The 22,563-nt window shown below is 42.8% G+C and overlaps 1 long non-coding RNA gene across 1 annotated transcript in view; it reads left to right on the forward strand.

Moving 5' to 3' along the window:
- LOC131481091 (uncharacterized) overlaps positions 1-22,563 on the forward strand; it is a 66,081-nt gene that overhangs the window by 37,132 nt on the left and 6,386 nt on the right. The window lies entirely within an intron of this gene.

Genomic DNA, 22,563 nt, shown 5'->3' on the forward strand with positions numbered 1-22,563 from the left:
ACAGAGGAAGATCTTGCATCTGATGATTCACTCCCCAAGGGGCTGCAATGGCCAGGGCTACGCCGATCCAAAGTGAGGAGCCAGGAGCTTCCTCCGGGTCTCCCACGCAGATGGAGGGTCCCATGACTTTGGGCCGTTCTTGACTGCTTTCCCAGGCCACAAGCAGGGAACTGGATGGGAAGTGGAGCAGCTGGGATTAGACCCGGCGGCCATATGGGATCCCGGCACATGCAAGACGAGGACTTTAGCCGCTATGTTATCATGCTGGGCACAAGTACTTTTGTTTTGATTACATCTATGTTTTTGGATGGGAAGTGGCCTGGACCATGTTCTCAGCCTTCTTGACCAAGAAGGACTTCAGAACAAGCACAATGGACCTAATCTAGCAAGGTAATATTTGACATTTTAATATAAATATTAAATATAATATAAATATATTGAATATTAATATAAATATTAAATAAAATATTTAATATTTTAGGCATCAAAAAATCTACTACTTCAGTTAAAGCTTCTACCTGCAATGCTGGCAGCCCATGTGGGCACTGGTTTGTGTCTCAGTTCCTCTACTTTATATCCCTGTTAAGGGCCTTGGACAAGCAGTGGAAGAAGAGCCAAGTGTTTGAGCCCCTGCTACATACTTGGGAGACCAGATGAAGCTCCTGACTCCTGGTTTTGACTGCTCAACCCTGGTCTTGGAAGCTCTCTGGGGAGTGAGCCAGCAGAAGATCTCTCTCTATATAACTCTGACTTAAAAAATGTATCTTTAATAAATAAGTAAAGCTATTACTTGAGATCAGGTGACTTGGCAGTACTGGGGCAAAGATAAAAGAACAAAACTAAACTAGTCTCTAGAATCTCAGTGTTCATTATAACTTGTCTAGGTGGCGTCCTTAATACATTTGCATCCATCTTAGGGTAGGATAATAGAAATTGGGCTAAATGAGATTCCTGTGAGCTGGGAGATGATCATGAAGGTCAAGATTGAGAACTGTGTGGCAGGTTGACTGCAAAAATATCCTCAGTTATACCCTCATTCCTCTTTTCATAAAATTTGCATTTTAACCATGCAACTTCTCCCCAAAGAGGTCATGTCTTTTTCCATGCTTTGAATCGATCCTTATGGTTTACTTCGACCTATATAGAATATTGTACATGTGACCAGACACCAGTTCTGAACCTAGGCTTTGCATAATTCCACACGTTCTCTTTTTTAAAAAATATTTATTTTATTTTTGTTGCAAAGTCAGATACACAGAGGAGGAGAGACTGAGAGGAAGATCCTCAGTCTGCTGATTCACTCCCCAAGGACCGCAACAGCTGGTGCTGCACCAATCCAGAGCCAGGAGCCAGGAATTTCCTCCAGGTCTCCCACCCAGGTGCAGGATCCCAAGGCCTTGGGCTATCCTCAGCTGCTTTCCCAGGCCACAAGCAGAGAGCTGGATGGGAAGTGGGGCTGCTGGGATTAGAACCAGCGCGCCAATGGGATCCTGGTACATTCAAGGCAATTACTTTAGCTACCAGGCCACTGGGTTGGGCCCTCTATACTTTCTCTTAAAATCATGCCTCTTCTGTGTGAACAAGCCCGGTTAGCCTGCTGAATGAAGAGAAACACATAACCCAGGAGTGCCTGCTTTGTAGTTTCGATGCAGCTAACTGCCACACAGCAGGGAGGACTGTGTTAGACCAGTCATCTCCAGGTGAGCTGATACGTACACTGGCAAATCCTTGTTATCCCAGCTGACATCAGCTGAGCTTGGCCTGGCTGAGCATAGTCCTCCCTCTGATTGGTGGGTTACAGTAGTGGCTGTATTTTAAGCTAAAAAGACTTTGATGAATTTGCTAGGTTGCCGCAGCCAGTTGAAAGCACGTCCCATAAAGAATTGTTAACGCAGCTGATGACATTAACCTGGCAGCAGAAAGACGTGGGGAATGTGATAGCTCCTGTGCTTGTGAAGAGCAGAGACTCAAGAGAAACCTAGCATCCGGGAGTTTTGGAAGCCCATTGACCTGATCATAAAGCAAAATGGTAGCTTGAAGACTAGGAGCAAAATATGGGTATTTCTAGTATGGCCAGGGAGAACCATGGCTGGCAGTGACTTAGGAAAACTGTTCCTGGGAGAGTGTTCTACCTGGGCATCAGCAGCTTAGAACAGTTCTCTGGAGTGGCGTTCCAGAAGTTGAGGACTGATGAGTGTCTGGCTGGCAGGATGGGTGGGTCAGGTGTGTTAAGGGAATGCTGTGGGAGGTCCCAGGGAGAACCCACTGTTATACTGTAGCAAAGCAATCCAAAGAGCACCAAAATCCACACACAACAGTGTCTGCCTTTCTATCTGCATTCAACAGTGGAGAGTCAGTGCCTCCTAGGGGCATGGGGAATGGGGTAGGCATGCTAGATGGGCTAATCTGGAAAGTGGCAATGTCTTCTTCCCTACACAGCTCCCTTCCAGCCTGGACAGGCAAAGGGAAGAAATTTTACCTTCAGATGCAGCTGGAGTTTTGTCTGTTTTGCAGGAATATGCACCTGCTGGAACGAAATGACTTTTGTGACCAAAAGTGACTGGAGGGCTTTTTTCAATTATCTGAGAATGTACAGATAAGATATAGGCCTGTTTAAGATCTCATTGATGGGCGGAGGGAGGACTAAGACTCAGGACTAGGATTAAGACTCAGAAGTCTTACTTATTTAATTACACAGTAGTCACAGGTATATGTGTATATGTCCCCTGCATCCTTTATTATAATTATTTTTGGTAGATTTTATTTTTTAGAGTGGTTTTAGGTTCATAGTAAAATGGAGTGGAAGGTACAGAGATTGCCCATTTACTTCATGTCTCTGTACAGGTACAAGCTTGGTCATTATCAACAGTCTCTATTAAAGAGGTACATTTGTTACAGTTGATGATCCTACACCAAGATGTGATCATCACCTAAGTTCATACCTTACACAGGGCTCAGCACAAGCACCATGACACGACACACACTCATCACTACGAGGGCACACAGTGCTATTATTACCCCAAATCCTTCCTGCCTTCCATCCCTTCTCATCAATCCCTGGAAAATGCTGACTTTCTACTGTCGACGTAGTCTTACTTTCCCAGATGTCACGTAGATAGAATCCCACAGTAGGGAACCTTTTCCGATTGGTTGTTTTGACTCAGTTCTATGTCTTTGGGTTTCCTCCATGGGTTTTTCCTTCCTTTTAGTGCTAAATGAAATTCCATTGTCTGGATGTGCCACAATGTATTTATCTATTCCTTTGTAGTAGGGCAGCTGAGTCCATGTTTTGGCAATTATGACCCAATGCTGCTGTTACTTCTTCGTGCTGGTATTTATGTAAACAGATGCTGCCAATTCTTTTGGGTAAATATCAGAGTACGATTCCTTGTTTATGTGAGAAGAGCATGTTTCATTTGGGACTGGCATTCTGGTACAGTAGGTTAAGCTGCCATCCACAACACTGGAATCCCTTGTGAGTTCTGGGTTCATGTCCTCGCTGCCCCTCTTCTGATCCAGCTCCCTGCTAGTGTTTCTCAGAAAGCAGTGGAAGATGGCCAAAGTGCTTGAGCCCCTACACACCACATGGGAGACCTGGAAGAAGCTCCTGGGAGCCTCTGACAACCCCGTGAGCCATACAGTTTTTGCAGCTGGTGTCTTCCCAATCCTGGGCACTGCTGGAACCTTGGGCAGCAGAAAGGCTGAGCAAACAATGCAGCCACATCAAAGGATCACAGGGGGCCAAGATAGGTGGTGAGGGTGGTGCTGGTTGCAAAGGCCACAACAGGAGTCTAGCACTGGAGCGTGAGACTAAAGCTAGTTGGAGGGCGTGGCACAAGTAACACAAATGAAGAACCAGGCACTGAATGGGACTAGTAAAGTCCATCTGGTTCCTGGCTTCAGCCTGGCTCAGCCCTGACTCTTGTGGGTGTTGGGGAGAGAACTGGTGGATGAACAATCTCTCTCTCTCACTCTCTCTCTCTCTTTGTCTCTCTCTGTGTAACTCTGCCTTTGAAACAAAGGAGTATGCTTAGTTTTGTAATTAATGGCCAAACTGGTTTGCAGAGTCACTGTCCACTTTTTCTCCTCACAGCAATGAGTGAAATTTCATTTGTCTCCCATTCTTGCTGGCGTATAGCACCCTCATTGTGGGTTTTGATCTCTCTAATGGGTGCGTAGTGGTATCGTATGGCTGCTTTTGTTTGCATGTCGCTGAAGACATGATGTGGAGAATCTTTCCACAGGTTTATTTGCCACCTGTATACCTTCTTTGATGAAAAAAAGAGTTTAAGATCATCATTCTTTTTTATTTTCTGCTGTTTTTTTCAAGATTTATTTATTTTTATTGGAAAGGCAGATATACAGAGAGGAAGCTCTTCCATCCGATGATTCACTCCCCAAGTGACCGCAACAACTGGAGCCGAGTTGGTCTGAAACCAGGAGCCAGAAACTTCCTCCGGGTTTCCCACGTGGGTGCAGAATCCCAAGGCTTTGGGCTATCTTTGACTGCTTTCCAAGGTCACAGCAGGGAGCTGGATGGGAAGCAGGGCAGCCGGGATTAGAACTGGTGCCCATATGGGATCCTGGTGCATTCAAGGTGAAGACTTTAGCTACTAGGCTTCTGTGCTGGGCTCATCATCGGTTCATTTTAAAAATTGAGTTGTTTTCTTATGGTTGAGTTTTAAGAGTGCTTTGCATGTTTTGAAAGATAGTTTTTTTTTTTAAATCAGATTAATCTTTTGCAAATCTTTTCTTCTAGCCCTTCTAGCAAATGATAGTGTACCAAGCTTACTGCTCTGTACTTGGTTTTACTAGAAATATTTTTGAGCCTATACTTTGGAACATGTGAACAGACTGCATGTCTCTGAGAAGTTCATTCTGACTATGTCGTTCATGAACCTGTGGTGAAACCTGAGGTCATTGAAACCCAGGTACTTGGGAGAAGCAGAAAAATTCAGTTCCATCCTCCGCTATGGGCAATGAATTGTATCTCAGTATTTGAAAGTTCTCATTTAAAAAGCATGAGATTTATTCCCCTTCTGAATCCTACCCTAGATGCAATTTACAGTTTAATATCTAAGCCATTTCACTATTTAATCAAAAAAGAAAAGTCAAAAGGAAGAAAGGCAGCAAATGCTGGTAAATGGTAACCAAGAAAACTAGCTTGCAAAATGCTGTTTTCAATGCCTCCATCCTTCAGGAGAACTTAAAAAGAGGACCGACATCAATGCAATGTAATAGCAGATAAATGGATTTGTTTCTGATTTAAAAAACACATTCCTGGGATGATGCATCATCTCTATGTGGCAGTTTTCTGCCTGAGGTGACAAACTGAATTTGAAAAGTTTTATAAAAAAATCTAATATTTCCAAGTCACATGCCAGGGGCAGGATGGCCACAGTGAAGCGCGATCACTGAGAAGTGGGAGGAACCCAAGGGCTGGATTCCAGACAGACCTGGGTTTGCATTTACTAACTGTGAATTCCCGAGGAAGTATTTGGAACGCTTGGAGTTTTAGTTTCTTCATCTGTAAAATGGAATTCACAAAATCTGCCATGCAGAGTTGTTGCATGGATTGAATGAGAAAAATAATAAACTGTGGGCTTGGCTCATAGCAAGAGTTAGTTCAAAATAATTTAAAAATCATATCCAACAAAGCTCTGGTGATATGGGCAATTTTTTGAGTGCTGTATAGCCTCCAGCACATTCTCAATTCCCAAGGAATGGTCTACTAAGGAGAGATAAACAGGAGTGCTGCTAGAACATCTGCATTTTATTCTTAGATAGCAATTTGGTTGTATTGGTGTGGGTGGTTGCTTGTCAGTCAATCCTTGTTTTTAAAGACGTATTTTCCTAAAGTATGTTTTATTATGTAAGCCGGGAGTAGGTAGATATAGAGATAGGGAGAGGTCTCCCATCTGTTGGTCCAGTCCCCTTTCTGCTCACCACGTTTGGGGCTTGGCTGAGCAGAAAGAAGGAGCTGAGTTTGACCCAAGTCTCTTGTATTAGCAGCAGGAACCCACGCTACTTGCATCACCACTCCTGCCTCCCAGTGTGTGCATCAGCAGGAAGCTGGATTCAGGAGCGGAGCTGGGTATCAAGTCCAGGTATTTCAATATAGACTACTAAGCCAAACACCCATAACCGTTGATTCACAGAGTGTGGGCACAGGCGAAACATGCATGGTAAGGAAAGAGGAAAGCATGGGAGATTGGAGTGCAAATCACTTTGGGACTGTAACTTTTAAGAACTGTACCTGTGCAGGCAGGCTGCTTGATGTTGAAGAAGTATGGTCTTGGAGATTTATGATGTAGGTTCCAATCCCGGCCCCGACACAGAGCCGATTGTGAACTTCCTGTTACTTTTTGTTGTAGCAAAATATTAGGTTATGAATGCACTTTATGCTAAGCTTGTGAGGGTTAGGTGAAGTATTCTGTGTAAAGGTTCCAGTGAACTCTATAGCCTACTCACAGTGATGGGCACAGTAATCAAAAAATAGCTCTGAATATTGTGTGGTCAATGAGCTTATGGTATCACCAGCTAGTCCAAGGCAAAGGATAAGGAAAAGAATACCGAAGAGGGAGATGAAGGTAAAGGGTACAAGGGGATAAAGAAACAGGGGGGTGGGGGAAGGAAATACAAAGGAGAAATGAAAGGAAAAACTGTAAGAGAGGAATAGAAAGAAAGAAGCTGAGGTTAAAATTTGAACACTATACTCAGATGGATAAGCAAAGGTGGTCTGGTTTTGCCTTGATCAGCACTTTCAACTGATGTGGAAAACACCTATTACATTTGCTTGAATCCAGCAACTCGAAGTTCATAAGCATGAAGTGCCCCTTTGGGGGCAAACACATGCTCAACTGAAGATGCAAACTTCCAGAGGGCTTCTTTCAGCTTTGTCAAGCATTTTTCTTTCTCCTTCTCAAGATGGTGTCTGGATGCCGCTCAGCTCTTACAGCTGACCTAGCCAGGGTCTCTGATGCCTGGTTCCCTTGTGGCCTTTTGCAGAGGAACCCTGGGGCATTCAGTGCTGCTGTTGCTGTCGGGTGGCCGCTGCCTGCTGGTGGACGTAGCTGGGGACCAAGCACCAGTGGCTCCACTCTTGAGGCCCTGCTCACAGGCAGATTCCTGCTTTATCTATCACCCCTTCTGCCTCCCCTCCCACCCCTGAAGCTTGCAACTTCTGAAAACTTAATGACACATGAGGCCATGAACACTCTGAAGGGAAAGTGCTAACTCTGGCCCTTCTGTGTGGTGTTGAGGCCTTGCTGCAACATGACTGCAGCGGGGTGCTGGACTCGGTGTCTCACAAAGGCTTTGCCCAAAGGCGGGGGGTCTTTGGCTCCTTTTAACCAACCTTGAACTGAGGTGCCAGGGTCATCAGAGTTGGGGTTCTGAGCCTTCTCTCAATGAGCTTCAGCATCTTTTGTAGTCTCACCTCTTCTAAATAGGTCTCAACAGTTTGCTGTTAGGGCCCCTTTACATTGCTATAAATTATCAAAAAAACTTCATTTTCCTTTAAGTAGGTTATCATGTTTACTGCACTGCAAATTTAAAAAGCTTAAAATTTATAGATTTAGGTAGAAAAAATTTGAGCTTATTGAATGTCAACGTAATGTTTTCAAATGTAGGTTAGATTTAGGATTTGAAATGGTTGAGTGGTGTGAAACAACACTGACCCTAGCCACAGAGATACTGGAAGTCCAAGGCAGGAACGCACTCCCATGGGACTGATGGAGAGAACGCTTCCACCGAGAACAGACAGACTAGAACAGAGATTGCGTGGGGCAGGGTGGAGAGAGGAGAGAAGCAGCATCACTGGCTGCATTGCTGGCCACCTGGCATGATCAGCTCCACGCTGGTATAAGCCACCTGTCCAAGATAAAGTAGGAAGAAACTGCTACAGCCTTTGACACCAGCGTCTGTGTCTGAGGGAGAATTCCACAGTCCCCACTGGCTTTGGGTCCAACCTGAGAGTAACACGAGACTGGGTGGGCACTTAGCTTCATGATGCCACACCATGTTGTCTTTTCCTTACCCCATGTAAATGTCAGACTCTCAGTTTACTGTGGTGAAGTTGCTGCTGAACTCGGTTATAACTTAGGGGTCAGAGGAAAGTCCTGTTGCTGCCAGAGACCACCAGGGCCAACGCTGGGGATCCTTGTGGGATATACCGGGCTTCCTGTATCCTGTGACTTTGAAGAGTCTGGTGCTGGGAGGTTATAGACTGTACCTGGGTTTTCATACACCCATCCAACCTGACTGCAGAGACTTAGAGCTTCCTGCACACAGACCTCATGGTGGAGTCAGGAGACACACTGTAGAGTGAATTTGGTGCTCTGGATGGCTTGTGTGCTTGGGTGGGGCCAAATGTTCTAGCACCATGAACTCAGTCTAAACTGTGGATTGGCTAGTTCACCATGGCACAGAGAAAATCTGAGCTTGTGAATACACGAGCTGGTTCCAACATCTCCTCCCCAGCTGACTGCTGTTAGAGGCACTCCACCATCTCCACCTTGGATTTTTGCCCCATCCCCTAAGCAGAGGCTCCACACAACACATATTCCTGGAGTTTCAGTGTAAGTCTTTGACATTCCATTGAGCCCCAGAAACACATTTCTAGCAATAAAACCGATAGGACAAGTGTTAGCAAATTTAAAACACTGAAATAATATGTATCTTTTCTGACTACAATGGAATAAAGCTGGAAATTATGTGTTTTCTAGAAAACATTTAAATACATTGAGCCTTAATAGTGTATTCCTGAATGAACAATGTCATAGAAGAAATCAAAAAGAGAATTTAAAATTCCTTGAAATGGAATGGAAGAATGGTGAAAACTTAGGGGATATAGCAAAAGCTGGGTAAAGAGGAAAGTTTATAGCATCAATGCCAACATCAAAAAGCTTAAGAGATTCAAAATAATTGATCTAACAGTGCATCTTAAGGGCCCAAACAAGAATAAAGCAACCTCCAAATTAGTAGACAAAAGGAAATAATAAAACCTAGAGAAGAAATATACAAGATAAAACACAAAAGCTATATGAAAGATCAGGGAAATGAAGAGTTGTTTTTTTTTTTTTAAAAGACAGAATTGATAAACTATTGGTCCAAGAAGCCAGAAATAGGAAGAAGATCCAAACTGATAAAATAATAAAATTAGAGATGAAAGAGAAGATTTACAACTGATACCACAGAAATACGAAGAATAATTAGGAATTATTGCAAACAATTAGATGCCAACAAATTAGAAAATCTAAAAGAAATGAATAGATTTCTGGATGCGCACAATTTACCAAATCTGAGATTAAAAAGACAGAAAATCTGATTATGCAACCAACCAACACTGAGGTGAAATCAGTAATAAAGAGCCTTCCCACAACATGAAGCATGGGACCACGTGGCATTCCTGTTAAATTGTACCAAATTTTAAAGGGAGAAATAATCCCAATTCTTCTTAAACTATTCAAAACAATGGGAAGGGCAAAAATCCTTCCAAATTAATTTTATGAGGGCAGCATTATCTTAAAACCAAAATCAAAGAAAGGTTCAGTGAAAAAGAATTATTGACCAATGTCTCTAATGAATATAAATGCAAAAGCCTGCAGCAACATACTAACACATCGAATCCTGCCACACATCAAAGAGCTTATGCATCCAGGCCAAGTGGGATTTATCCCAGGGATAAACATTTTCCAAAACAGAAGAAAAATTAGACAAGTAGTGTCATTTGACATTTCCACCCAAATCTCTTTGATGAATGCCTTCAGAGAAGTTTCTATTTAAGCATATGTCTAATAGAAGATATGAGAGTACTTCAGAAGTTCATGGAAAATATAATTAAAATATAAACTTATTTTGAGATTCTTGCATAATTTTTCACAGTATATGCTTTCCATGTGAAAACTCATGTGCATGGATTTCAAAATGTTTTTGACCAAATAAACTAATTTTTAAAAAAAGATTTTTCAATTTATTTGATAAGCAGAATGATAGAGAGGAAAAGAAACAGAGAGTTCATTTCAAGTGACTGCAACAGCTGCTGTTAGACGAGGCCAAAGTCAGCAACTAGAAATTCCATCTGGGTTTCCCACATGAAGGGCAGGGACCCAAGTACTTGGGTGGTCACTTGCTTCTTCCCAGGTGCATTAACAGGAAGCTGGAACAGAAGTGGAGCAGCTGGGACTTGATTCCAAAATGGAACATGGATGTTCAAAGTAGTGGTTACACTTGTGCCCCCCCCCCCCCGATACCCAACCTGCCCTAACCGATCTGTTAATTTCCTTTTCATGAACTTTGAAAAATTATTTTATTATTATTAGAGATTTATTTATTTTTCTTTTAAAAAGTAGAGTGACACAGAGAAGAGATCATGTAAGGGAGAGATCTTCAATCTGCTGGTTCACTCCCCTAACGGCAGCAATGGTCTGAGCTGAGGTGATCCAAAGCCAGGATCCAGGAGCTTCTTCTAGGTTTCCACATGAGTGCAGAGATCCTAGGACTTAGGCCACCCTCCACTGTTTTGTCAGGTCACAAACAGAGATCTGGATTGGGAGTGGATCGTCTGGGTCACACACTGGCGCCCATATGGGATGCTGGTGCTGTAGGCAGAGGATTGGCCTATTATGCCACCATGCAGCCCCTTCCACAAACTTGTGGAAGTCCTACTGTATGTGCTTTGGCATTCAAACTGTGGTACCCTGTGTTGTACAATGTCCTGAAAGAGAGAATGAAAAAGATAATTGATACCTTATAAGGAATATAAAAATAGTTTGTTCTTTCGGATACCCTAAAAGGATCATGAGGACCCACAGGAGAACTTAAACATTTTCCTATCTGCTGCTGTAGAACTTTGCCCTTGTGTATCAGAAGGGCTTTCCAAGTTCCTTTCTTGTCTGGTAGTAACAACTCTGGGTCCTATTCCTTTTTGTCCTACTGGCGTTTGCCAGCATGTGGGGCATCCAAATGCTCTCCCGTGCCTGGCCTGCCTAGCAGACAGTCATTCTTTCAGCCCCATTTATCCTATTTCTCTTAAGCTAATGAAATCAGATCATCTTGCTGATGGCCAACTCACTGGTTTCCTTTTTGTTATCATGCTTTGGGGAACCAGGGCAGGAAAATCTCTGTTTTTCTTTGCCTATGATGAACAGGCATCACATATTGTTACTATTTCAAAAATCAGCATCTATGACCCCAGTCTAATGTGGTAAGGCTGTTTTTGTGGGGGGTGGGGACCATCTCATGTCAATCTTCTTTCCCTACATCATTATCAATCAGTCAAATTGTTCTTGGAGTTTGTTGTGTTACCATGGCAATACCTCCCTGTACCGTTAAAAATAAAACTTTTGTGCTCCTGTGGAAATTTGTAGCAAGAGTGGGAACCCAAGGGTCTGACAGTCTTCACCAAGGGAAAACTTTGTAGGAGAGAGTAAAGAAGAAACACAGCCATAGTCTCCCAGGACAGTGCCCATGAAAGAGTGGAGCTGCCTGCCTTGTGCAGGGCTATGACAACGGTTCCGTTGCAGACCAACTAGGGGCTTCCCAGGCATCTTCAGTTTGGCAAATCTACAGAGAGGAAGGAAACAAAAACATCAGTGTACAAGGCTAGTTGGGAGCTTGAACTGCTGTCTTGGATGCTTTAGGTTTCTTAATAAGGAGAATACTTCTGAGAGATTCAGGCTCCCTGTGGGACAAGGATCCCAGGCAAGCAGTGTATTTGAGAGGGGCAGGAAGCAGGAGTTGGAAAAAGTGGAAAGGAAATCATGAAAAGAGAGTCAATCAGCATGTATCGTTAACTCAGAAGCTACTGCAGTGACTGAGGCGTTCTTCTGAAGGAAAACACAGTGGATTTGCCTTTGAGTTATTTTATCAGAGGGAGTTTGGGTGTTTATACCCTGGCTTTCAAAAGCTGTTGCTTGAGGGCTAGTCCCAAGGGCATTTCTTCCCAGAGCTTTTGTTCTGCCACATGGGGAGACACCTCTTTGGTTGTCTAAGCAGCTGCAGGCAAATAGACACAGAAATCTGCAGGGATAAGGGTGGTTCCCCGTCTGTGCAGGGTCCCAAAGCTTTGGACCATCATCTGCTGGTTTCACAGGTCACCAGCAGGGAGCTGGAAGGGAAGTGGAGCATCCAGGACACAAACCAGAGCTCTTATGAGGGTGTCCGTGCTTATAGGCAGAGGATTAGCCAATTGAGCCATCATGCCAGGCCTGCAATGCATCGTTTCCTAGAAGAGTGCACACACATAGGAAACCAGGAGGCATCAAAGAGCCAGACAAGACAGAGCAGACGGGAAAGAGACAACGGTTCTGGGTGATAGGGTCTGGAGATCGGCAAGGCTCAGCCGTCTGCAGACCTGTTCCCGTGTTTCTCTGCTTGACGTTCTCAGTCTCTAGGCACTTCTCTGCCTCGTATCTTGTCTTTTTAGATTTCTCCCCTATTGGCTCCTTTGTACGCATGATGCAAAAATGAATCCTTGCTTCTGTCTTCATCCTGATCTTTCACTTGCTGTTTTTTCATTTACCTTGGTATTTCTTGTTTTAAAGGATGAAGGGAAAGCGAGAGAATGGGCAAGTTTACATTTTCAAACCAAGCCATATGAGGGAGTTTAAGACAAACTATCCTGTAATGTGGCAGCCTCGCACTTGAGAGCAGAGTGGGAAGGTCACTGCCAGTGTCCCTTTATCCTCTTCTCTGAAGCTGACCGTGGAACTTCACCTTCCCCCATAGCAAAGGCCAAAAGTGTCCATCTTCTACTCAGACAACAATGTCTTGTCCCTAGTGCCACAGGGATACAGGGAAGAATCTGAACAAACAGACCTCGTTGAACCTCTGACCCCTGCTCCTCATGTTCAGTACCATTAATTATTCTGTTTTGTCCTTCAATTAATTTTTTACACATCTGTCTGCTTTTCATGGAACCTAAACATAAAAATATACCCATTCCCCTGTTTATTTTGTTTTTTATTTCTGAAGCCTGCCACAAATTACTTGAGTTAGGTAAATGTGTTTGCTTTTCTCTTGTGGATCTGTCTGCTGTTAGAGACGTGAGCCATGAGTACACACTTCGCTTTGGCTGGGTACGTATGGCACTGCCCCTTCAGCAAGGGCATCTACCAAGGCCATGGGCTGTGCAGGTATAGTGACTGAAATCTTGATGTTTGCTACCAAACGGCATTTTGCTGCAGTCCTCCTGTGGCCTCAAGCATGTGCTTCTGGTGGTAGCATCCCAGGATGGCAGATACTCTTGGGAAGAGCTCCCTGTTTTGTTATCGTCAAAAGAACTGCCGTAGTGCCATCTAACTAAAAAAAGGTATCTGAAAGCGTTTCTAATCCCCTGACCCCCTCTATTTTTCTGGATGTGTCTTTTCATTAAATGATAGCCTCAGAAAAATTGTACTATAGTGCTTCACTATAGAAAAACCTGTGCTATAGCACTTTGCTTCCCTGGAGAAATGTCTTCATAGGATTATGATTTAGTATTAAAACCCATGAGATTTAATGTAAGAACTGTTAACATGAAAGACACAGTTGCTTCTTTAAAACTATCTTAAAAGTTGCCCATTATTGTTTAATGTTCTTCATATAAGGACTCCTGCAACAATTTTCTTTTACATTTTGGTGCCAAGGGAAAAAAATCCTTGTTTCTATTTAAATGAGCAAGATTTAAATCATTCACCAAATGTCCTATTTGCTATTAGCAAAACTTAGGACTTAATTAGAGCAACTCTTCTTAATCTTGGTTTCTGGCATAATAATCTTCTCAATTATATACTTTTGATATCTTATTCTTATTTCAATGATTGAAAAATTACATGTCTGTTATCTAAACAACACCAAGTACTTTTTTGAAGTTGCTGTAATGCATATCATAAATATAATTTAATACATATTATAAATATTATTGCTCAGTAGGGAAAAATACTAATGATTTTAGGAAAATTTTCGGTGTCATGAGGGGAGGGTCTCTAGACTAGGGACAGTTCAAACATAGTAAATGAGATATTAGTACCACTCTGTTTCTGCTACTAAGAAAATGTCTGGGTTCCCAGGAACAATTTGTTGATTTATTCATATTGTTAGTAATTGGAAATGCAGAGTCGATGCAGAGTCTTGTTGGAAAGGATAGGGCTGAAGTTGGTAGCTACTGGTGAAGAACTATTCACTTACAAGCATCAAGAAAAAGTTGATAGCAATTGGCTTTTTATAATGGATGTTTTTTGAAGTTAGAGGTTTTTGCATGTTCTTCCTTATCTTTACATCTTTTTAGAGATATAATTGGCAAAATTAAAATTGTATATATATATATTTAAAGTATATAGCTTAACATTGTTATATACATAAGCATTCTAAAATTATTACCATCAAAATAATTAACATTCACCACATCTGTTAAAATAAGAACTTTAGACAAATTAAATTTAGCTGAATAAGTGAACAAAGGATTCATGATTTCAGCATCTCTCAGAACCAGAACAAGTTCACAGAAGTCCAGTGATGCAGCATAATGTGGTAGAATTTGTGGGCAGGAAACAAAAATTAGAGGCAGAGAGTCTGACTGGTTACACCTTGACCTTATTTTGACAGGGTCTGAGCAAGTCGGCTGCCCTTGACTGATTCCAGTTCCGTTACAGTGATTAGTTGGAATCACTATTTGTTACCATAATACATGAATTAGGCTTTTAGTTAGTTTACACACTGTCGATTTACAGTTAGGTCAAACTAATGGCTTGTTTATTTATAGCTTTTACAATGTAGTAGGAAAGCAAAGAGAGAGAGATAGTCTGGTTTACTCCCCAAGGAGGGACGAAGTGAGGCTGGCCCCATCAAAAGCCAAGAGTTCAGAATTCAATCTGTATCTTCCACATGTGAAACCGGGACCCAAGGACTTATGCTGTTACCTGTTGCCTTCCAGGGTGCATACTATCGGGAAACTAAAAGTGGATGTGTAATTGGGGCTTAAGCCAGGCACTCTTATACAGGAAATATGGGTATCCTAAGGGTCATCTTAACTGCTGTGCCAAACACCTACCCAACTTAGTTTTAACTAAGTTTTTTTAAAAATTATTATTTCATTTTATGACACAGATTCAGAGGCTCTGGGGTTCCCCCAAGCCCTCCCCCCATATTGAATTCCTCCATATTGTTACAGTAGTATAGTTCATAACCAGTCATGATTCCTTCATTGTGGGCATGAACCATGCAGAGAGTCCAGCATCTTATTGTCCAGATAATTTCAACTGTTTCATTGGGAGACCATCCTTGGTCTGAAAGTAGAGCTGGCAGAATATCATCCCCTCCGATGAAAAGCCACTATACAACTTCAACAAGAGGAAGAAACATGAAAATTAACAATATCAAGAAGTTAATTAACATGGTATTGAGTGACCAATAATGTTAGGAGGTGCAAGTTTTTAACCACATCCTGTAACTACTTCTTTGACATCTCAATTTTAGTGTATACACAACCGGCTGCTATAAACCTAAAAATGGTTATAGGGTGCTATTCAGCTGTCTTGTGTCTATTTTTATTTTTATTTTTAACAGCTTATAGAATTCAAGTGTGATTTTTACTGAACTGCACGAATTTTAGGATGCTCCAAACAGGCGTATAATTCTAACAAGCCATATGTTAACGATTGAGGTGCAGAACAGTTTTAGGAGGGGTGTGCAGAGAAATCTTCAGTACGTTAGTGAGGAGTAACTGATCTTTGTGTCCTATCTAGCAAGGTATATGGGAGTCCAAGCTGACTTTTTCCTGGCTGTTCTAAGCTTTCCTTATTGTTCTCTGTCTATCTGATCTAATTTTGAGGGCTCCGGAGCGACCCTGATGGTCATTGCAAGAGAGGGTGGAGAGCCCAAGTTGGAACTGAATAAGGACCAGAGAAAGCTTCTCTCCCGAGTCCTGAAGGAAGTTTACTGTTCTTCTGTTAACTAAGTTGTTTTTGTTTTCCTCTTTTGAAGTGGTGCCTTTACTGCAGGTGCTTTAGGCATGAGTTTCCTTTAGTGGGTTCCTTTTCCATCTGTCTTCATAGGATTAATAGATTTTTTTTGGAAACTACATAATCAAACAGGCTAGTTGTTATTTTGGCGTTGGTAAACACAGCTTCATGGCTCCATTTTAAGTACAACATGTAAACATATACTTTCTAGAAAAGAACTGTAATTTCTGGAAGGTCCATTAGGGATGAGTTCCTATTTTCAACCACGTTTTGTATTTTAAAAAAAGGTGAGACTTAGCAGTAGCACAAGCTAAAGTGGCTGTCAGGGTGGCACGCATCTTCGCGGTATTTTCTGGATCTCTGCTTTTGGATTTCACTATTGGATTTTCATTCTGAATTCTTGTTTTACTAAGTCTTGAAATCTGCAGGCACTTCAGTCCCCACTCAGTGAGTGGATTTGAATGGTTCGTGGTCAACTTCTGCCATGGAGCAGTGGCGATTTGTTACCTTGGAATGCTTCCTGACAGTTGTTTGTTCTTTTGGTCTCCCTTTGGAAGGAGCCAGTGTAGTCACTTTTGGCACTTGAGCTTGTAACCTTTCTTGAGTTTCTCCTTCACAATCTCTTGTCACAGACTCAAATCCCCAAGGCATGTTCTACCTCAGCCCAGCTGCTAGGATGGCCCATCCCCAGCTGGGCAGGATGGCTCTAATGAGTGAGCAGCCATATGTACAGTTAATTAAAACTGAAGTCAAAATAATAAAATGAATTTTCAGTATGCACTTAGAAATGGCCAGGCTTCCTTTTGTGAAATCCAAAAGCCACTTGTACAACCCTCAGGAAAGAGGGACAAGCTACTCATATTAATTCTCCTTCTTTCAAAAGCTCAGTTTAATAACTGCTATATATACAGGATTTCCAAAGAGTTTGTGGAAAAATGGAATTAAAAAATAAGCTTATTTTAATGCAAAAGGTTTTGACATATACTTTTTTAAAATAAAGACTTATTTATTTTTATAGGAAAGACAGATTTACAGAGAGGAGATACAAAGAGAGGAAGATCTTTCATCTGCTGGTTTACTCCCCAAATGGCCACAATGGCCAGAGATAGCCAATTCGAAGCCAGGAACCAGGGGCTTCTTCTGGGTCTTTCCATGGGTGCAGGGTCTTGAGCCATTCTCTGCTGCTTTCCCAGTCCACAATCCATAAGCAGGGGTCTGGATCAGAAGTAGGGCAGCCGGGATATGAACCAATGCCTATGTGAAATGCCGAAGCTTGTGGGACATATTTGTTTGTTTTTCTTTCCTCAAGACTTATTTAGTTGAAAGGTAGAGGAATAAAAAAAGATAGAGGGAAGGGGGAGTATCTTCTATTTACTAGTTCACTTCCCAAATGGCTGCAACAGTCAGGGATGGGCCTGGCGACTCATCTTGGTCTCACACATTGATGGCAGTGGCCCATATGTCATTACCTTTTTCAGGCGCATTAACAGGGGCTTGAACCGATGCTCTGATATGGGACGCCATCTCCATAAGCAGCAACTTAACACTGTGCCACCATGATGGTTTTTTCTCATCCTTTGCATTTTCTGTTAACGTTTTGAAGATGTCTCATACTTGTTCATGTGTATTAGGTACTGAAAGATCAACCTGGATGTCATAAGAAAGACAGAGTCAACAAGAAAGCACATCCTTTGTGTGCAAACAGCTTACTTACTGCCTGGTGGGTCATTGGAAAAGCAAGGCTCTCCTCAATGATTGAACGTCACGCCGCTTCCTTGACCATCCACAGGTGGACTTTGTCAGCTGCTTTTGTGTTCCACAGCACTTTGTGCTTGCCTTTGTGTTCTGAGGGTTGCTTTGCCTTCCTTGTTTGATGGTGAGGTCCACTTTTTGTAGTGGAGCCCATGAGTCTCAGCTGGGGAGAGTTGACAGCTCTGAATTCAGGAGGATTGTGAGTCCTTTCTAAATCATGCGTGGTTTGGTACTAGCTATAGAGGCAATGTATGTAGGTGCTCTAAATGAATGCGATTTTTTATTTTTTTTGAGAGTCAGCTTATGGGCATGTGAAGTCCTTGGAATGAGGAAATGGATTTCTATTTGGAAATCCAGAACCTGGGAGTGCCTGCCATAGGGTAAATACTCAATATGTATTTGATAAATGAATGGATGGGGGAACAACAGCACCACAGAGCACAGAGTATTACCAACCCACCCAGTGTTACACATAATAAAATTTGTCACAGAAAAACTATATTTTGAGTGGAGTGTTGGCAAGTCCTGCCTGCTCGCCTGAATGTTACCCTTGTTCTCTTGCTACAGGACCTGATTCCTACATTCATGTTATTTTAGGGTGAAATAATAATTTTGGTAGATTTTAAGGAGAACCTGTTGAGGGGTTAGATAGCAAGAGGGAACACATTGGCCAGGTGATTGACAGAAGTGAGGGTTGGTGTATTGCACTGTTACTCTGTCAAAAGTTCGGTGCAGTGCCACAGCCAACAGAACTGTGATGAGGGTGAGACTTGGCTTAGGGAAGTTTTGATGGAGGAAGGGAAGAGAAAAGGGGCAAAGGTCTAGGACAAGGGAGATGTCCCTACTATTAGGGCCTGGACATTTGGAAGGGATTAGGAATATGAATTGCACTGTGTGCTGGGAATGCTGACTCTGCAAGGTGACAGAAGCTACAGGACCTCAGCCTGAAGCTCTAGGTTTGATCTTTTGGAGCATTCCTAGATTTTGTAATTGCTAAAAGCAACAATAGGACAAGCTTCCCCAAATCGACTTGAGAGTGAGCCAGTGTTTGTTGGCGTCATCTTTCTTGGACGATTGTCTTGCTTTGAGGACCCTCTCTTCACCCAAGGCCCTTGGCCCCTCCCCTGAGCCATCCTGGAGAAGGCAGCTCCAAGCTGGAAAGGAATCCCAAAGAGGACTGTGGATAGTCTGTGACAGGATTCTGGAAACAAAATTTTATATTTTCTTCAAAGCAAAAGTCATTTTGGTAGGCATTTGGCATAGTGCTTCAGCCACTGCTTGGTTGCCTACATTCCATGTCTGAGTGCCTAGGTTTGAGTTTCTAGCCCAACTCCCTGTTAATGTGCACCACGGGAGGCAGAAAATGATGGCTAGATGGAATTCTTGGCTCCTGATTTTGGCCTGGCCCAGGTCTGACTACCATGGACATTTAGGGGGCGAAACAACAGGTGGGGAATATCTTTTATCTCTCTCCATAACTTTTAAAAATAAAATAAAAAAGCCAAGCAATTTTACAAAGCAAGTAAGGGATAATATTTTTATTAAGATTCTTTCACTTACATTTATTCTTTAGATGGGATGTGAGGAGCTGGCCAGGTGGGGACTGTCCGTATTGTCAGCGTTTGTTGTGCAGCACTGATAGCGTTTTAGCACAGGTGTCATTAGAGTTTTTGAGAACTGTGTTTCTTCTCCTCATGACACACATTCCAGGAAAAATCAGAAGCTAACGGGCAGTTTGATAAAGTGACTGAACTTTTCTCTTTCCTGGGATTGGAGTAGTACATGGCACCCTTGGGAACAGAGTGGATAGGAACATAATGGTAGCAGGTGAGGGAGCTTCATGAGGCTCATGTACCCCTGTATCAGTCATGAGTAATACTGCTAAGGGTAAAACTGCTCCTAAGTTTACCAAGCACTTGCAATGCTGGATTCTCTATGCTAAGTGTTTCCTGTAGATTGCCCCACTGAAGCCTTCCTAGACCATGTGAGCTAGAGAGTATTCCAATCATCTTTAATGGTCAAGGCAACTGAGACTCAGAACGATGCAACCACTTACCAAGAGGCGACAGTGGAGACAAGACTGCAAATCCAGGCAATCTAACCATGAATTTATGCTTCCCTGTACCACTCTCTCTCCCCTAAATAAATGTAGAGCTTGGCATTTGCTAAGTTTCTAGTATGTGCCAGGCACTATGCTGAGTTTATTGTGAACTATTCACTTATTTCATGGTAACACTTGTGAGGTTGGTATTGTTATATTTCCATTTTACAGAAGGGACGACTGAGGCACATATTGTTCTCACATGTGTATAATGAAGCTGGGGCAGTGGCAGTAGTGATGAAGCATCAGCTGGGTGTAAGTATAGCTGCTACCTCTGACCATCAGAGTAGCCAAAGACACCAGTAAGGGACATGTGACTGTTCATAAAGGTGAATGTTGACCAATCCCTTGTCTCTGGGGCCTCAGGTACTAGAATGCTCAGACTGTGCCAAAACATGAGTTCTGTCACCTGTAGGTGCTACCTAGAGGTGGCACTGAGGTTGTGGATCTGCCTCCGATGTCATTCCCTTCCCACAGCCACTTTGCTGAGGTCCTGTGTGTCAATGTGCTCGGCATCTCACTGCCCCAGAGCCCAGGCTTCCACGGCTGTGAGTAGAACCCTTTCTGCTTGTTGCCTGTGGGTAAAGGGGATTCACAAGGCAGACAGTAGTATTGATCTGTTTGTTGTGATACAGGGAGTGAGACCATCTCAAGTTTTTCTACATCACTTGGTTCCTGTTACTGATTGAATCCTTCACTCTTTTCAGCTGTGAAAAGACACCAACAGAATGTAAAAGTTGCTAGAAACAAACATTCAGGACTACAAAGATGCTCCTATCTTGGATCCAAATGGCCAAGTTCAAGGATACATGTTTGCTAAACGTGTCTGGCTTATCAGGGAAGCAGAAGGGGTGACTCCCCTCATGTATTCCTACTGGGGCTTCAGGGCCTCAGTTTGATGTGGCAGGTATTGAATGAATGGCTTGTTTCTACTCTCCTAATTTCTTCATTCCTTGCATAACACTGAGTTCTTATGCTCTGGGACCTGACCATCCCAGAAACTTCTGGAATGAGAGGAGTCTGTGGATGAAAGAAGTAAATCTGGCTCACTGTTTGTATGGAGTTGAGTTGTTTTTCTGCTCGTAGAAACTGACTTGCAGTGATTTATCCACATTCTCGAGTTCCCGTGAGTCAGGGAATAAAGTTTCTTAGCTCATGCCTCCAACTGTGTCATGTATGAGCGCTGGCCCCACTCTCACTTGCCATTGCAGTATTGCTGGGGGAGCTCTAGGGCTACCCTAGAATTGCTGATGAATAGTGTTTTCCTTTCAGATCATCCTGTCCTTGCCTGTGCTTTGAGGACAGCAACTCATTTCTGCCACTGTCCAGCTTCCAGATGCTTCCTGAATGGCTAACCCCCAGGGTGGCCTTGGAGCCTGGCTCCTCTGCAGATTTCGCTGCATGTCAGCCAGCTGCGCTCAATGCCTCTTTCCACTCATGTGGGGGTATCTGAGTCTCCAAGGGATGCTCCTGCATTGTCCTTCCATCTGCAGCGTTCTCCCAGGGCCCTAGACATGAGTCCCTTAGGGCTGGCGTGGACAATCCAGCAGCCCATCAGACACGCCTGGTGAATTCCAGACGTGGGCACAGATGAGTAGGAAATCAGCACCTCAGCCTCTCCTGTCATCTCAAGAGTTACAGTGAAGGTCACATGTTCATTCAGGATGGCACATAGAACTCTGCCCCTCCCCCGCCATTTTAAGCTCGCTGTCCTGGCTGCCCATGTGTCATCCCTGACCTGCAGCTTCCAAGTCACCAAGAAGCTCATTAGAAATGCACAATTCCAGGCCCGCCCTAGCGCTAGCCTATTGAATGTAGAGTTGCAGTCTAACCAGATGGGTAATGGGATTTTTCAGACCCATGAAAGACTGAAAAGGCCTTACTCTGCCCCGTGACAGATCCAACTGTACCCAGGAAATGATGCTGCTGTGGTTTTTCAGAACCTATGGGGAACTGTGCTGTACAGTGAATGTGTTTCCATACTGTGAAGTACCTATAGAAGTTTTTGTGTTTTTTTGCTTTCTGTCTTTATACATACCTTTTATTTAAATTCAGATTTTAGTTTGGAATTTTTCAATTTTCATGTTAGCCCATCGTGGAGCCTGATATTGCATATCAGCTTGAATTCTTCCTCCCCTCCATTCTTCTTGGGTTAAGAACTTTGATAATAGAAGGAAACTATAGAGCTGACATTCAAGGAAAATCCAGAAAATGAATTCCTTTTTATCTCCAGGCAGAGCAGCGCCTCTGAATAGAGTACTGTAATAAAACCTTTTTATATGCCTGTCATAGAAAGACAAACCTTTTCCAAAGGAAATGGATTTGAGTATTTGCGAGATATGATAAACAGCCTGACAAAAAAGGGCCCAAATTTCCCTTTAAAATGTTCAGTTAGGAGGGGGAGGGTGGAGTTTAACTTCCCTTGTCAGGTAAAAAAAGAATTCATTATGAAAGCCATTTCGGCTAAAACTCAGAAATGAAAACTAGACCGGATCAGAGTGGAAAGCAGTCATTTAGAAATGTGTTAAAGGGAGTAGTTTAATGAATAAGGTGTCAGCCTCCTATAGGAATGAAAATAAATCATGCATGGGCCTCACCACTTCCGTGGCTATGAATTAGAGGGTGTAAGGAAACTTTAAAGTCTAATTCTCACTAAGATTTGGATAAGTGAATTGTTGATAACGATGTTAATAATGGCATTGTATCCATTTTATGACTCCTCCGTTCCAGCAAATGCAAAAGAGAGAGGGAAATGAGAAGCATTGGAAT

The sequence above is a fragment of the Ochotona princeps genome, chromosome 9 (genome assembly GCF_030435755.1).
Source record: "Ochotona princeps isolate mOchPri1 chromosome 9, mOchPri1.hap1, whole genome shotgun sequence".
Classification (NCBI taxonomy): Eukaryota; Metazoa; Chordata; class Mammalia; order Lagomorpha; family Ochotonidae; genus Ochotona; species Ochotona princeps.